This window comes from Carlito syrichta, unplaced genomic scaffold (genome assembly GCF_000164805.1).
Source record: "Carlito syrichta isolate Samal-C Ts95f unplaced genomic scaffold, Tarsius_syrichta-2.0.1 Scaffold115728, whole genome shotgun sequence".
Taxonomy (NCBI): domain Eukaryota; kingdom Metazoa; phylum Chordata; class Mammalia; order Primates; family Tarsiidae; genus Carlito; species Carlito syrichta.
Genome location: NW_007059824.1, coordinates 857503 through 875105, shown reverse-complemented (window position 1 = coordinate 875105; position 17603 = coordinate 857503). Strand labels below are relative to the sequence as shown.

Sequence of the window (17603 nt, the reverse complement as noted above, 5' to 3'; positions counted from 1 at the left end):
TTCCCTCCATAAGCAGCCCAGCCCGCTGGGCACCAGACCTGGAGGGAGGTGGGCTGCAAGGGACCTGCAGGATGTGCTGGCAATCCCAGGATGCGGTCTGGAGTCTCAGGATCCCTGGAGACCTGCCGAGCGTCTCTCCAGAGAACCAGTGAGCCAGCTGCCAAGGAAGTCTCTCCTTAATCTACAGCACCACCTTTTGAGGAGATACTGTATTTGGAGTAGGTGTCAGAAAAAAATCTGGGTTGGGAACTGGAGAGTTTAGGGAATCACCAACTCTCTGGGTGGTGGGGACTTCTGCAAGGCTCCTTTCTATCCTTCTGCCTTGAAATAGAATTGCCCATTGTCTCTAAAATCTCATTTTTAAAAAGAGCTCCTGTCTCCATGATCAAGCTTGTCCACATTTAAGAATAAATCTCAAGCTAGCCCTTGAACTGATCTTTATTTTTCTCAAAGAGCCTTGTATATAGGAAAGCAACCTGGGCAGAAGAAGAAGAGGGGTCGCTGGGCATGGTAGCTCTTATACTCTGGAGGCAGTGAGACCCTGGGTTTCAACCCCCTGTAGACATTTCCCACTGGCCCTGCTGACTGCTGAGAGATTTCTTCAGCACCACAACCAAGGAAGAATATGACAGGATACTAGTGGATGTAATTCCTTTAGAACAAAGAAAATTAACTTTTGATATCCCTGCATTGGTTTAGGGCTTGGAAACTCATGTATATGACAAAACACAAGCAAACACAATTATATCAGCATTAACCACTTTATCAAACTTCAGCCTGGATACAATCTGTAAGGAGATGATAACTCAAACTCAACAGGAAATAATAGTACAATAGCTAATGGCACATTTGGACTCTATCGGGAAAGACACTGTCATCCTAGAGAAAAGTGAATTTGCAAATCTGAGAGCAGAGAATGAGAAAATGAAAATTGAATTAGACCAAGTTAAGCAACAACTAATAACATGAAGCCAGTCTAATCAGAGCAGATATTAAACTGGACATTAACCTAGAAAGAAGCAGAGTAATAGATATGTTTACAGATCAAGAAAAGAAACTTGTGGAAGCAACCACAGAATTTACAAAAAAAGATACCAAAAAGTATTATTTCAGAGACCAGTAATAAAATTGACACTGGAATTGCTTTCTTAAAAACACTGATGGAGTCTAACCACCTTGAGACAATTTGTTACCTTGCAGCCTCAGTGTTTATTTGCCTGACAATTTTTTTATACATTCTGGAGCTACTATTAATGCTTGTACTACTGCTCTTATTGATTTCTTAGAAATATAAACCAGAATAGATTGACTTCGAACATTATTAGTTGCAGCAGAAACTTCCTACAAGATTATTCAAAGTATGTATGGACTAAAGAGAAGAGTTTTAGAATGGGAAGAGATATTTTGTCTTTATTGTGTGTATGTTCTTATTTTATTATGCTGAAAAATTGTCAAGACCTGATTTATTTGAGATAGGAGGGCATTTTGTCCTTATCCTTTTGATAGTTCATAGGAACTGAACCAGAGTTTTCTTGTGTTTTTTGAACAACTGTGTAAATCATGTAGAATTTCATTGGTATCAGCTGTAAATTTGAAAATTATTCCCTGCCTATATACTTATTATTGAGTTTAACTTTCCTGAAGCTATTGCATCATTGCATTTTTTATATACAATAAAAGATTATTATAAGAAAAAGAAAAACCATGCCTAATTCTTAAGCAAGAAAATGAGAATTGGGGGAAGATAAACAGAACCTAATGCTACAACCCTATGGTCGTAGCCAAATGGAAAGCAGTGGTGGGACAGGTGCCTGGTTCTGAACCTCAGCTCCGCAGACCAGGTCATTCAACCTCTCCTTCAGAGCCACCTGCCCAGATTGTTCACTGAAATACCTCAGAGGATTGACTTTTAGCTGGATGGTCTGGTTTGGCAGTCTGAACCAATGCCTTTGAACTACAAACAACTTGTTCTTTCTCTTTATATCAAGTAGACATCCTTCTCTTATTCCAGTGCTTGGCAATTTCTGATCACTCCCACCCCACCCTTCAGATTCATTCTCTGCCCTTCGGCCCTGTCCTGTGCTCTAGGAGGCTGGTTTTTGAAGACAGCATTTCTAGCTGGTGAGTGGTCGGGTTCAGCCAGTTGAACAGTGCTGGTAGGAGATCAGAGGGCAGAAGGAGAGAGAGATGAAGCTGTTGTCCTCGACTGGCTCCCTGCTTCAGCGTGGTTCTCACAGATACAACAACCCTCCTCTACCTCAGCTCCCACCAAGAGGTCCCTCCTTCCTGACTCAGCACTCACAGCGCCCATGACCCTCTTTCCCATGCTCTGCCCCCTCAACCCTGGGGAGGGCAGGAGCTTCCTGAGGCTGCTCCTCTCTGAGTGCCTCAGCCCTCCTTCTCTGTTCCCTCAATGCCCTGCCTTCCCTTTCTGAGCTGGTGCCTTCATGAGAATCTCTGTGTTTGAAGCTTCTAAGATACGCTGTTTCCTACGTGGATCTTGCGTGCTCCCACCTCTCAGCTCCTTGTGGTAAAACAAACACGCCAGGAAGGTCCTACACTGGGGTCTTTTCTCCCCTTTTTTCATTTCCCTGTAATTCATACTCTGGATTTCTGTCCAGCTCAGTCTCTTACTTTTTTTAGGTCCCTGTCCACATGTTATCTCATCACAGATACATTTCCTGACACACACCCCATCCTCTCACACCTTTCACTCTGTCTCCTGTACCCTGCTCTAGTTGTCTTCATAATGTTTTTTATCATTTGACTTATTATCTACTTATTGACTTGTTTATTGTCTCTCTTCTCCTACCAAAATTAAACCGCCTTTATAGTTTATTGCTAAACCTCAACAATGTGGGGAATACGGTGGTACTCCATAAACATTTACTGAATTAATAAATGTAGTGTGTAGACTGTTTGCCTCATTCATAGCTTCAGGCTTAGAACTCTGCATACAGCTTTTTCTCATGACACCAACCTTAGATAGTAATTACTGAGTATCCAAATATACTTGGAATTGTACTCAGAGATACTGGATGTAGCATAAAGATAAATCAAAGCAGAAAAAGAAAAGAATCCCCAAATTCCACATTCTAACTATCACCAGAATTTGGGATCCATACATAAGCTTCCAGATTTGGGAGTAAGGAATAGGAGTGAGTCTAGGCATCCCGACTAGAAATGGGTTCTTTTGGGAGGCACATCAGAGGTAGGTGGGCTGGGTTGAAAAGGAAAGAAGGAGGGAAGGGTGAGTCTCTAGAAGGAGTCATGTGGTGTGACCAAAGTTTTTTGTCCTCGGGAAGGGTGAAGAAAACTCAAAGCTCCATATTTTTTCAGATAGCGCTTACTCGTTTTGAGAACATTTAACTTCCCTCATGTTAATTGGAAAATGACCTAAGCCGAAACCTTCATCTTCTGAAGGTTTTGTGTTGAGGCCATGAGCCTTCTTCCTCTGAGGGGTCTGGGGAACATCTAAGAGAAGAAAGTGGGCATCTCAAAATGAAGCTCTGATGGCCCCGGGGAAAATACAAGATGTCATAGATAGAAGTCTGGTCCTCTTCTAGCAAACCATGGAAAATACTCCGAGGGTATGAGCACTAGAATCTTGGGTCTGCCGTGACCTAATCACACACCTGCTGCACACTCCGCACCCAGAACCACTTGGAACCCTGGCTGTACTGTCTTCCCTAATGTCAGCCATTTCAGTAGGAGTGCAGTGATATCGATTGTGATTTTAATTTGCATTCCCCTAATGACCAATAATGTTGAGCCTCTTTTTCATGTGTTTATTTTCCCATCTGGATATCTTCTTTGGTGAACTGTTGGCTCAATAGTTTACATAGTTTTTTATTTTATTATTATTGAGTTTTTTATGTGTTCCGTATACAAATCTTTTATCAGATAAGAGATTTTCAAATGTTTTCTTCTTGCCTGTGGCTTGATTTTTCAATTATCTCAATGGTGTCTCTCAAAGAGCAAAGGCTTTACACTTTGATAAAGTCTAGTTATTAATTTGTCCTTTTATGGGTCCCGCTTTGGTATTGTATCTAAAAACTCTTCTCATAACCCCAAATCACAAAGGTTTTACTTTTTTCTCCTGTGGTTTGGAAATTTGGGGGGTATCTAGTTTAATTATCTAGTATGGTCAGAGAACATGCTTTGTGTGATTTCAATTCTTTTAAATCTGCTAAGGTTTATTTTGTGAGCCAGGATATGGTCCATTTTGGTGAATGTTCCATGTGTTCTTGAAAAGAATGTGCATTCCACTATTACTGAGTGGAGTGTTCCTTAGATAGCAGTTATGTCTGGTTGGTTGATGGTGTTGTTCAATTTTTTCTATATCCTTGCCGATTTTCTATTAGCTCAATCAATTACTTCTGAAGTTTCCAACTATAATTGTGGATTTGTCTATTTCTCCTTTCAGTTTTTTCTTTGTGTACTTTGGAGCTCTGTTGCTACAGGCAAAATATTTAGGATTGGTATCTTTTCTTTGTGAATTTAATCTTTTATCATTATGTAATGTGTAATATCCCTCTTTCGCCCTGTTTTTTTTTTTTTCTTTTTTTCTTCTCTGAATTCTACATTGTCTTATAGTAATGTAGTCACTCCACCTTTTCTTTGGTCAGTGTTTGTCTGGTAAGTCATCTTCCATCCTTTTACTTTTATATATTCCTTTTATGTGCATTATTTGAAGTCAGTTTTTATAACATAATTATTGATATGCTTGGATTTGTGTTTGTAATTTTATTCTTTATTTTTTATTTGTTCCCTCTAGTTTTTGTTCCTCTATTTCACCTTTCCTGCCTTCCTTGGGGCTATTTGAACATTTTTAAAAATATTCCATTTTACTGCTATCTATCATATTTTTAATATATTTTTGTATAGGTGTTTTCACTGGTTGCTTATGGAATTACTATATATATATATTTAACTCTTCCAGTTTACTTTAATTCAGTATTTTACAACTTTAAGTGGAAAACAGAAAGCGATCCTACCACCATTTATGTTGTGGTTATCTTGTGTATTATATCTACATACATTGAAAACTTCATCAAATAATGCTACCTTTTCTTGTTTTTAATAATACAATATAAAAGCAGTGTGGTGGTTCCTAAAATAACTAAAAATTGACCTTCCATATGATTCAGCAATCCCTTTCCTGGGAATATACCCAGAGGAACATAAATCGTTCTACAAAAAAGACACCTGAACACACATGGTTATTGCTGCACTATTTATAATAGCAAAAATGTGAAACCAACCCTACTGCCCATCGAATGTGGATTGGATAAATAAAATGTGGTACACATACACGATGGAACAAAATGATGGATTTTGCCACAAATTGGATGCCGTTGGAAACCATCATACTAAGTGATCTATCACAGAAACAAATAACTGAATATTGCAAGTTCTCACTTATAAGTGGGACCTGAACATTAATCACATTGGCATAAGGGAGGGGTTGGCAGTCATTGGGCACTGCTGGGGGGAGACACATAACAACACAAAGAGTACCTGGGGAAGTGAAGGTCAGTTGGAGGTCCAAATTTCACCTACATGCAGCCTACTTGTGTAGTTAATCTTTACTTGTACTCCGTATCTCTACAATAAAATAAAATTCATTTATATATATATGTATATTTAAAAACTTGGTAGAATAGTCTATTAAATTTACCCAAATATTTATTATTTCTGTTCTCTTTTTTCATTCTTGATGCTTCAGTTTTCCTTCTGGAATTATTTTCTCTGTGTCTGAAGACTTATCTTTAGCAATTCTTTTAGAGCAATTCTACTGGTAACAAATTCTTTTTTATTTCCTTCATCTGAGAATGTTTTCCTTGACTTTATTCCTAAAGAATATTTTCACTGGATATATAATTCTAGATATACAGTTTTTTTCTTTCAGCACTTGAAAAATGTTATTCCAATTTCTTCTGGATACATGGTTTCTGATGAGAAATTTGCAGTCATTTGAATTATTGTTTCTAGTAGCTAATGCGTCACTTCTCTCTGATTGACTTCAAGATTTTTCTGTCTTTGGTTTTCAGCAGTCTGATTTTGACATCTCTGCGTGTGAATTGCTTTGGATCTTCCTGGTTTGAAGTTCACTAAGCTTCCCAAATCTGCAGGTTTCTGTCTTTCATCAACTTGGGAAAGTTTTCAATCTTTTGTTTGTGTTTCAGATTCATATTCTCTTCTTTCCTCTGGTGCTGTGATAACCCACAAGTCACTGTGATCTGTTCTTTTTTTTTCAATTTTTTGCCTCTGGGTTGTTCAGATTAGATCATTTCTATTGCTCTATCTTCACGTTCTGACTCTTCCATCTGTCATCTTCATTCTGCAATTGAGCTCATTCAGCAAGGTTTTATTTTTTGTTAGAATTGAGCTCATTCAGCAAGGTTTTATTTTTTGTTAGCAAGCTTTTTTTCTAAAATTCTATTTCTTGGGTTTTTATTATTTTTACATTTTGAATTTCTTTGCTTACAATTTTAATCTTTTCATTCATTTCTCCTTTTTAATTTTAAAGATGTGGGGTACAATTCAGATTTAGGTACACAAGTGGTCATCATACAGGTAAAGTTTGGGCCTCCCTTTGGTCTCCACTTCACCTAGTCTGAGATCAGTTACCCTATTGTTATTATGTGCCCCCCTTCGCCTCCCCGCTGCCAATCCCCCGGCAGTGTCCCACTATTGCCAGTCCCTTTCTTATAGTATTATGGTAAATGTTCACAGGTCCACTTATGAATGAGAACATGTGTTACTCAGTTCTTTGTTTCTGTGATAGATCACTGAATATGATAGACTCTAAATCCATTCAAATTGCTGTGAAGTCCATAATTTTGTTCTTCTTTATGGCTGCATAATATTCCATTGTGTATATGTACTACTTTTTTTTTTCAATGGGCAGCACTGTTGGTTCCATATTTTTGCTATTGTGACTAGTGTTGCCATAAACATGCATGTGCAGGCATTTTTTTATAGAGTGATCTAAATTCCTCCAGGCATATTCCCAGAAGGGGGATTGCTGGGTCGTATGGAAGGTCAACTTCTAGTTATTTTAGGAACTGCCACACTGTTTTCCATAGAGATTGAACTAGTTTGCATTCCCACCAACAGTGTTGAAGTGTTACCTTTTCTCTGCATCCTCACTAGCATCTGCTATTTTTTGTTTTATTAATGGTGGCCATTCTTACTGGAGTTAGGTGTTATCTCAATGTGGTTTTGATTTACATTTCTCTGATGATGAGTGGGACTGAGCACTTTTTCATGTGTCTGTTGGCTTGTTGTATGTCTTCTTTTGAGAAGTGTCTATTCATGTCTTTTGCCCACTTTTTAAAGGGGCTGTTTGTTTTTTCCTCTCGCCACATTTGAGTTCCTTGTAGATCCTGGATGTTAGGTCTTTGTCAGATATACAGTTGGCAAATATTATTTCCCATTCTGTGGTCTGTCTCCCTGCTCTCTTGATGGTTTCTTTTGCTTTGCAGAAGCTTGTCAGTTTGATGAGGTCCCATTTGTCAGTCTTATCTTTCATCTCATGGGCTTTTTGGGTTTTGATCAGGAATTGTTTACCTATTCTGATTTCCATGAGGCTGTCTCCTGTGTTTTCTAAGATTCTTGTAGCTTGAGGTTTTACATTTAGGTCTTTGATTCATTTGGAGATTATTTTTATGTGTGGTGATAGGTAGGAGTCCTGTTTCTTTCTTCTGTGTGTGGTTAGCCAGTTTTCCCAGCACCATTTACTGAATAGGTTCTCCTCTCTACAGTGGTTGTTATTGGAAGTTGTGTCGACGATGAGTTGGTTGATAAATTGAGGTTTGGCTTCCAGAATCTCTATCCTGTTCCATTGGTCTATATGCCTCTTGTTGTACCAATACCAGGTTGTTTTGATTATTGTAGCCTTATAATAAAGTTTAACGTCTGGAAGTGTGATACCTTCCACTTTGTTTCTTTTGCTAAGGATTGTTTTGGCTATTATTGGTCGTTTATATTTTCATATGAATTTCTGTATTGTTGTTCCAGGTCTGAAAAGAATGATGCTGGTAATTTAATGGGTATATAATTGAATCTGTATATTGCCTTGGTAGGATGGACATCTTAACAATGTTGATTCTTTCAATCCATGAGCATGGAATATTTTCCCATTTGTTTGTGTCATCTTTGACTTCTTTGAGCAGTGTTTTGTAGTTTTCATTGTAAAGGTCTTTCACTTCTCTGGTTAGAAAGATGCCGAGGTACTTTTTATTTGTTTCTCTGACTGTTTGTTTTAGGTGTATAAGAATATGACTGTCTTTTGCATGTTTATTTTGTACCCTGAGACTTTGCCAAAGTTCTTTACAGTGCAAGGAGGTTTTTGACAGATTCTCTTGGATTTTTGAGCCATGGGATCACATCATCAGCAAAGAGGAATAACTTGACTTCTTTTCCTATTTGGATACCCCTGATCTCCTTCTCTTGTCTGATTGCTCTAGCTAGGACTTCCAACACTATGTTGAACAGGAGGGGTGACAGTGGGCATCCTTATCTTGTTCTGGTTTTCAGGGGAAATGGTTCCTATTTCTATTTAGCAGTATGCTGGCTTGGGTTTCTCACAGATGGCTCTATTTTGAGGTATGTTCCATCTATACTTAGATGTTCAAGGGTTTTTATTAAGAAGGGGTGCTGGATTTTATCAAAAACTTTTTCTGTGTCTAATGATATAATAATGTGGTTTTTGTTTTTACATCTGTTGATGTATTTAATTACATTTATGGTCTTGCAAATGTTGAACCAGCCCTGTATCCTGGGGATGAAGCCTACTTGGTCATGGTAGATGATTTTTGAGATGTATTGTTGGATTCGGTTTACTAGCATCTTGTTGAGAATTTTGGCATCTATGTTCAACAAGGATATCAGTCTGTATTTCTCTTTCTTTGTTGTATCTTTATCTGTTTTGTGTATCAAGGTGATTTTAGCTTCATAAAATGATTGGAGAGAGTTCCATCTTTTTCAATTGCCTGTAACACTTTCAGCAGGATTTGTATCAGTTTCTCCTTGTATATTTTGTAGAAAATCAGCTGAAAAGCCATCTCTGGTCCAGGGCCTTTTTTTGTACGTAGTTTTCTTTCTATTTTTTTTAAAACTCTTTCTCTTTTACTTTTTTTATTTTAAAGATGTGGGGTACAATTCAGGGTTAGGTATACAAATGTTCATTAAGCAGATTCCCTTGTTGAGGAGGTGTGCCCTCTACCACGGCAGATTCCTACTACTGCCAATTCCACCTTCCCCCACCACCACCCTGGCAGTTTCCTGCTACTGCAGATCCTTTTCTTATAGTATTATGATCATTGTTCAAGGTCCACTTATGAGTGAGAACATGTGATACTCAGTTCTTTGTTTCTATAATACATCACTCAGCATTATAGACTCTAAGTCCATCCAGGTTGCAGTGAAGTTCATGATTTTGTCCTTCTTTATGGCTGCATAACATTCCATCGTGCATATGTACCACATTTTTTAAAGTCCAGTTCTCTTTTGATGGGCAGCATGGTTAGTTCCATGTTTTTGCTACTGTGAACAATGCTGCAATAAACATATGTGCTCAGGCATCCTTTTTATAGAGTGATTAGAGTTCTTACAGGCATATTCCAAGTAGGAGGATTGTAGGGTCATATGGAAGGTCAATTTTTAGATCTTTTAGGAATCTCCATACTCTTCCACAGAGGCTGTACTAGCTTACACTCCCACCAACAGTATAGAAGTGTTCCCTTTTGCCGCATTCTCTCTAGCATCTGTTGTTTTTTGAGTTATTGATGATGACCATCCTGACTGGAGTTAGGTGCTATCTCAATGTAGTTTTAATTTGCATTTCTTTGATGACTAGTGAGGCTGAGCATTTTTTCATGTATCTGTTGGCTGCTCCTATGTCTTCTTTTGAGAAGTGTCTATTCATATCTTTTGCCCACTTTGTAATGGGGCTGCTTGTTTTTTTCTTTTTGGCACTTTCCTTGTAGATCCTAAATATTAGGCCTTTGTCAGACATACAGTTGGCAAATATTTTTCCCAGTCTGTAGACTGTCTCCCTGCTTTCTTGATGGTTTATTTGGTTTTGCAGAAGCTAGTCAGTTTGATGAGGTCCCACTTGTCTATCTTATCTCTTATGGCATGGATACTTGGGGTTTTGATCAGGAATTGATTACCAGTTCCAATTTCAATTGCATGTTGTAAGGTTCTTATAGTTTGAGTATTTATGTCTAGGTCTTTGATCCATTTAAAGTTGATTTTCTTTATGGGGATAGGTAGGGACCTTATTTTAATATTCTGCAGGTGGTCAGCCAGTTTTCCCAGCACCATTTACTGAATAGGTTCTCCTCTCTCCAGTGGTTGGTGATGGAGGTTTTGTCAAAGATGAGTTGACTGAGAAATTGAGGTTTTGCTTCTGGAATCTCTATACTGTTCCATTGGTCTATATGTCTGTTCTTGTACCAATACCAGATTGTTTTGATTATTGTAGCTTTATAATAAAGTTTAAAGTCTGGGAGTATGATAATTCCCACTTTGTGTTTTTTGCTGAAAATTGTTTTGGCTATCCGTGGTCATTTATGTTTCCATATGAATTCCTGTATTGTTGTTTCCAGGTCTGAGAAAAATGTTGCTGGTAATTTAGTGGGTATTGCATTAAATCTGTAGATTGCCTTGGGTAGAATGGACATCTTAACAATGTTGATTCTTCCTATCCATGAGCATGGAATATTTTCCCATTTGTTTGTGTCATCTTTGATTTCTTTGAGCAGTGTTTTGTAGTTTTTGTTGTAAAGGTCTTTCACGGCTCTGGTTAGGAAGTTGCCAAGGTATTTGGGGTTTTTGGTGTGGCAATTGTAAATGAAATTGTGCCATCTATTTGGATTTCTGTTTGTTTATTGTTGATATATAGAAATGTGACTGTCGTTTGCACATTTATTGTATATCCTGAGACTTCACCAAAGTCCTTTGTCAATGAGAGAAGGTTTTGGACAGATTCTTTTGGGTTTTCAAGGTATAGCATCTGCAAAAAGGGATAACTGGACTTCCTCTTTTCCTATTTGGGTACCCTTGATCTCCCTATCTTTTCTGATTGCTCTAGCTAGGACTTCCAAAATCATGTTGAAAAGGAGAGGTGAGAGTGAGCATCCTTGTCTTGTTCCAGTTTTCAGGGGAAATGGTTCCAATTTTTGTGTGTTTAGCAGTATGCTGGCTGTGAGTTTCTTATAGATGACTGTAGATAGTTTTCTTATGATATAATCAATTTCCTGGATTGTTACTGGTCTATCTAGGATCTCAATTTCTTCTTGTTTCCACCTGGGGAGGTTGTGAGATGTCAGAAAGTTCTCCATTCCCTTTAGGTTTTCAAGTTTGTTTCCATACAAGTGTGCATAGTAGTCTCTGATAATCTTTTGTATTTTTTCAGGGGCAGTTGTGACTTGATCTTTTGCATTTCTTATTGTGTTTATTTGGGCTTTTTCTCTCTTTTTCTTGGATAGTCTAGCTAAGGGTCCATCAATCTTGTTTATCCTTTCAAAGAACCAGCATTTTGTTTCATTGATTTTTTTCTATGGTGTTTTTTGTCTTCTATGTCCCATATTTGGGCTTTTACTTTGGCAATCTGGATTCTTCTGTTGAAATTAAGATTTTGGTGGTCTTGCTTTTATAGCTCCCTTAGGCTATTTGTTAGACTGTTAACTTTTTCTATTTCAATTTTCTTGATGTGTTTTCATAGAGATATATATTTCCCTCATAGTACTGATTTCATGGCATCCCAGAGGTTTGGGTAAGATGTTTCTTCATTTTCAGGAATCTTTTAATATATAGAATCTCTCAATATAGGATCTCTTTTGAGTTCTATATTGACCCAGGAGTTGTTTAACATCATGCTGTTTAGTGTCCATGTCTTTGTGGGTTTGGGGAGAATTTTGTTGGTGGCGATATTTATTTTTATTCCACTGTGGTCTTAGAAGGTGTGTGGCAGTATTTCAATCTTGTGAGGTTTGCTTATGTTTGATTTATGGCTGAGGATGTGGTCGATCTTATGTGGCAATGAGTAGACTATATAGTCTGTGGTTATTGGGTGGACTGTTCTGTAGGTAGCTATTAAGTCCATTTGGTCAAGGGTCAAGTTGAGGTTCTGGATCTCTTTGTTGGTGTTTTGCCTTGATGACCTATCTAGGGTTGTTGTGGGGTATTTAAGTCTCCAGCTCTGATAGTGTTAGAGTTAATATCTTTTTAAAATTTACTTAGTAGACTGCTTTATAAAAGCTGGTGTTTCTGTGTTGGTTGAATATGTTTAGAATGGATAATTCTTGTTGATGGATTGAACCTTTTATCATTATGTAGTGTCCTTCATTATCTTTTTAAATATTGGTAGCTTAAAGGTTGTTATGTCTGATATTAAGATGGCAACTCCTGCTTTATTCTGTTATCCATTTGCCTGGAAATTTGTTTTCCATTCTCTAACTTTGAGTCTGTAGGAGTCCTTTGTGGTGAGATGAGTTTCTTGAAAACAGCAAATTACTGGATCATGTGTTTTTATCAAGTTTGCCATTCTATGTTTTTCAGTGGTGCATTTAGTCCATTCACATTCTGGCTGATTATTGAAATGTGAGTGTTTGTCCCTATCCTAATGCTCATATAAGGCTAGTTTGTTTTCATTTAGCTTTTATGTTCATATATGTGTGTTTTCATTTTTACGTGTATGCTGTGTGTTCTGCTGCTTCTGTGTTTGTTTGTGATCTTGTGAAGTATATGGTCTTTCTTTTGTTTCTTTTTTCTTCTGTGCACAGCACTTTTTAAGGATCTCCTGTAGAGCTTGTCTGAAAGCAGCATATTCTCTTAGGGATTGGATGTCTGGGAAGGATTTTAATTCTCCCTCACTGATGAAGCTTAGCCTGGCTATTGGTTGGTTGGTTTTCTTTTTTCTTTCCTTCTTCTATTTATATTTCTTGTTTTTTCCTCTGTGTTTTTTTTTTGTTTGTTTGTTTTTTGTATGCTTGTTTTCCTTCTTATGACCTGTCTTGGGGTTGGTCTTTTCATAAGATGTCTTTCAGGGGTTCTCTGAATTTCTTGTGCTTACATAGTTGTCTCTCTGGCTAGATGATGGAAGTTTTCTTGAATGACTTCATGGAATGTTTGTTCCAGGGTATTTTCTGTTTCTCTTTCCATTTCAGGTATTGTGATCAGAACTAGGTTTAATTTCTTGATAAAATCACACATCTCTTGGAGAGTTTCTTCTTCCTTAAGTTTTTTTTTCCCCTACATTTTTAATAGATTGGGTTAATTCCATATTTTGGTCTTCCAGCTCTGAGAGTCTTTCTTCTGCTTAGTCAATTCTGCTTCCCATGCTTGTTAGCTTGTCATTTATTTCTTTGATGGAGTTCTTTATTTCTGTTATTTCTAAATACACTTTCTTGAGTTCAGCCAGCTCTGTTGCACTTTCATTTAATTTTAGGCCTTGCATTTATTGATTTTTATTCATTAAATGCAATAATTCTCTTATCTCCATAAGTACTTTCTGGTTACTGTCATTCTTGGAGAAAGCCATTGTTTGTGTCCCAGTAGCTGTTCTTTCTAGCACTGACTCTTTGCTGGGGCTCTGGTTACCAGCAGCTCTTAATTGGTTTTTCTTCATTTGTAGCAGTTCTCCTATCTTTCTCTTTAATTCCATTGCTCAGTGAAAAATGGAGAAGCAATCACTTCTGATATTTATCTTTTGTCCTTCCTTGAGTTAGAACTCAGGGTTTGTTCAATTATGAGTTAGGGCTAGGCTTGGGACATTGTCCTGCCTCTTTACAGTTTTAGTAAAATTAAACTTCCTGGGGATGAGGGGGGCTGCAAGGATTCATAATCTATTGGCAGGTCACAATGTTACTATCCAGTGAATGGGACAGCTGGGGCTTGTTCTCTGTCTCTGCACAATTTGACCTTATAGTGGGTATGCTTGCATAGTCCCTAAGTCCAAGACAGGGTATAAGAGGGGGAAAAAGAGAGGAGAAGTAGGGAAAAAAGAGAAAGGAGGAGAAAGGAAAAGTAGAAAGAAGAATAGAAAAAGATTGGAGTTCCTCTGAATACCCAGTAGAGAGATTGCTGGGTCATACAGAAGGCCAATGTCTAGTTCTTTTAGAAATTTCCACACTGTTTTCCAAAGAGTAGTTTGCAAATCACTCTACAAAAAAAGCTACCTGCACATGCATGTTTATTGCAGCACTATTCACAATAGCAAAAACATGGAACCAATCATGCTGCCCATAGAAATTGGACTGGGAAAAAAATGTGATACATATATTCAATGGACTATTACACAGCCATAAAGAAGGACAAACATATGGACTTTGCAGCAGCTTGGATGGATTTAGAGTCTATCATACAGAGTAATCTATCACAGAAACAAAGAACAGAGTACCACATGTTCTCACTCATAAGCAGACCCTGAACATTTACCATACTACTATAAGAAAGGGCTTGGCAGTAGTAGGGTACTGCTGGGATGGGGGCAGGATGGATACAACATCAATTGAGTACCTGATCTCAAACCAGGCAAAGTGGAGGAGACCAAAGGGAGGCCCAAACTTTACCTGAACAATGTCCACTTGTATACCTATTGCTGAATTGTACCCCACATCTTTAAAATAAAATAAAGAAAAATAGAGAAAGAAAGAAAAAGTCACACACAGAAAACAGAGAAAGAACAAAAAAAGAGAAGTAGAAGAAGAAAAGAAAAAAGAAAACCAACCTACAAACAAAGCAACCAAATGAGATAATCAGGCACACAAAACCAGTGCTGCCACCAACCTCCTTCTAGATCAGTTCCACTGTCTGCGTATAATGCCCGGCAGTTGGTTCAGGGTGGAGGGTGGATCGTTTGGGGTTCCACATCTGCCATTACCTGCCAGGGCTTGTGCACCAGGAGTAATGTTCTCTGAGATCACAAAGAGCCGCCCCAATGCAAGGCAGAGATCAACGCTTGGTCTCGAGATGCAGTTCTGCTGTATCACAGAGGCTGTCTGCCTAGGTGTTAAAAAGTCTGCTCAGTTTTTCTGCCAGGAGCTATTGCTCCCTTCCCAGCAGTTACCAGTCTCTGGATCTCGGGACCAGGTGGCAAGGCTCGGGAGCCCTGTCCAGGCTCGAGGTGGGCTCTCCCCACTGCTTTCCTGGGAGTTTGTCTCAGGATCCCTTCTTGCATTCCCTCTGAGGCCTTCACTGTCAGTGTTCAGCTCGCTCCAGTAGAATTTCCCTGATAAAGCTCCCAAACTATCTGCCTCGATCACCCAGTCTGATTGCATGGGTCTGTGTTTGGTCCAGTGTGGGGGCAGGGCGTCTCTCTCTCTCTGGTATCGTGCCCTCAGAGTATCCTCTCTGAGCAAGTGATGATCAATTTCAGAAGGGTGCAGGGATCACCCCTTAGTCTCAGGACGCAGGTGGCTCAGAATCGGGCAAGATAAAGCAGGTGTCTACCCAGTTCCGGGACAGAGAAAACGGTGGTCGTCCACGTTTTTTCCCTCCGGTGGGGCTCAGCTCCAGATTTCCTCCCCGCGCTTTGTCCATGGTCCCTTCTGCCCATGTCTGGCCTGATGCCACAGGTACCAGCTGATCTCTTCTGCATTTTCCCAAGAGATGCCCTGGGGATGGTGGATTTTTCTGCACACAGCAGTGCCGAATTCAGAGTGGCAAGAAATTGTAGCCGTTTCTGCAGAGCACCCCCAGCGCTTGATCCCGTGTCTTTCCTCAGTTGGACATTCGCTCACCCACTTGTACACCCAAACAGACCCAGATTTGTTTTTTGTTTTGAATTGGAGTCTCACTCTGTCGCACAGACTGGAGTGCAGTGGCCGCTCCCGGTCACCCAGCCTCGACCTGCTGGGCTCTGGTGATCCTCCCGCCCCAGCCTTCCGAGTAGCTGGAAATACAGGCATGCGCTACCATGCCCGGCTGATTTTTGATTTATTGTAGAGATGAGGTCTCTCCAAGTTGCCCAGGCGGGTCTCGAACCCGCGGGCTCAGGCAATCCACTCACCTCAGCCTCCCAAAGGCGCGGGATTACAGGCTGAGCCACCCAGCCCGGCTACAGATTTGTTTTTATGTGAACTCACCCATGCAGAGACTCTCACCCTCTGACCAGATCCGACGCCATCTTGCCCCTACAGTCTAAAATCTTTTCATTCATTTCATAAGTGTTCTCCCTTATTGGTTGGAACATTTTTTTATAAGAACTGGTTTAACATTTTTTGTCATGTTAGGTAGACACTGACTTTTGTTTATTGTCTTTTTCTGTGTGGATTGAGATTTTGCTAGTTCTTTGAAAGCCTGGTAATTTTGGATTGCATACTGGACATTTTGAGTATTACTTTAAAAGACTTTAGTGGTATTTTAAGTCCGTGGGTTTTTTTGTTGTTGTTTTGTTTTTTTAATTTTAGCAAACAAATAGATCTGTTGGTTTCAGACCACAGGTTCCAACTAGTCTTATAATGGTTGTGGTTCTAACATCAGTTCAATTCCCAAAACTTCTGAGAACCTTAGAGTTCAGTTCTTGAAGTCTATATGTGTTATTTAGGGTCAAGTTCACACATGCACAGCTCATGGGGTGTAGCCCAGGAGTTTGTAAACCACATTAAGGGGTCCTCTTCCCAAGCACCTCTCTCTCCATGATCTATATACTTTCTGGTTCCCTGAGTCACCCCTTTTTTGCCCTCTAGCCAGAAATCCTGGGATTTAATTACCCTACTTTGCTACTTATTTCCCACAACTGTCCCCATGACCAGGATAACCAGTAAGAAGACAGACAGAAAAATAAATTTTCAATAGGAGTTCATTCACCCTCAGCTCCTCTGATGGTTGAAGAAAAGTTTTCTATTCTCAGAGTTTAGTTTTCTGCAAGCTCCCATTCCTGCTGCTGCTGCCATGGGATTGTTTGGGTTGGGAAAAAAAGAAATTTAAAAAAAAAAAAGAACGAAGGAAAGAAAAATGAGGGACTTCCATTCTGTCTCTGAATGTTAGGAGTTTTCTTTCCCACATAAGCCAAAACTAGAGAGCTTCTCCTAGCTGTCTCTCTGTCTGCACCCCACTACCCACTTCCGCTGTATGAATTCAAGGAAATCCCAGAGTGAGGAAAATGATAAACTCACTCCTAGTTCAGTGGTAATTCCAATTCTAACCTTCTCTCCCAATCTGCCTGCTACCATTTACTTTTCAGAAACCTCAAATATTAATAGCTGCCCCATGCATTCTGTCAAGGCTTTGCCTTCAATGAAAGAGACAGAGTGGAGTGTATCTGTTCCATTTTATTCAGATCTGGAACCTTCTTCTATCATGTTTTTAAAAATTTATTCTCTTTTTTTAAATTAAATAACAGCAACAATAATAATTATAATGAAACAAAATAGTTGCCTAACCTAGATCTGTCTTTCAGAGGAACGAGTAATTGTACTGTTTCTGTCTCAATACTACTTGCCATGACTCAATACTACTTGATAAACTCTAAGGAGAACTTTCAGAATCAAACAACGCAATCCTTTCTGCACTGTGTGAACTTTTATTAGTTAAACAAACCATGGTGAACATATACCTAGGTCCCAAAATTCAGGAGCGAAGGCCAC

The 17603-nt window shown here is 39.0% G+C and overlaps 1 pseudogene; it reads left to right on the top strand.

Annotated features, from left to right (window-relative positions):
• Positions 1-691: 691 nt before the first annotated feature.
• On the top strand, positions 692-1286 carry LOC103276400 (annotated as a pseudogene).
• The last annotated feature ends 16317 nt before the right edge of the window (positions 1287-17603 follow it).